We start from the raw sequence: 339 nt of genomic DNA, 5'->3' as shown, positions 1-339 counted from the left end.
GAATGCAGTATTTTTTCTATTTGATTAATGTCTTTCGTCTCATTACCGAGCGATTCCTCTCATCCATGACATTTGTACTAAATTATTCGTCTGTATTAAAATCGTGACTGATTTACTTTCTGAATAAAAAACTAAATTGCTATATCATGGTATATTCTCAACAAATAAATTGCGTGAATACTAGAGTGCTATAATCTTTTTATTGCGGAAAATTAACTTTGCAAACATTGTTCAGACAGGAAGAATGAAGTTATTCAGCTCACTAAAAATACACGCGAATACTGTCTAAAAAGAGCCGGGCAGCACTGACGAGGCCAGTGATTTTTTTGCTTAAGCACT

At 33.6% G+C, this 339-nt stretch overlaps 1 protein-coding gene across 1 annotated transcript in view; it reads left to right on the top strand.

Annotated features, from left to right (window-relative positions):
- The window catches only part of LOC119591775 (sodium-independent sulfate anion transporter-like), a 31,961-nt gene that overhangs the window by 6,445 nt on the left and 25,177 nt on the right, over positions 1 to 339 (top strand). The window lies entirely within an intron of this gene.

This window comes from Penaeus monodon, chromosome 29 (genome assembly GCF_015228065.2).
Source record: "Penaeus monodon isolate SGIC_2016 chromosome 29, NSTDA_Pmon_1, whole genome shotgun sequence".
In the NCBI taxonomy this organism is placed as follows: Eukaryota; Metazoa; Arthropoda; class Malacostraca; order Decapoda; family Penaeidae; genus Penaeus; species Penaeus monodon.
Note: the sequence above shows the minus strand (reverse complement) of the source record. Positions and strands in the feature narration are given on the sequence as shown.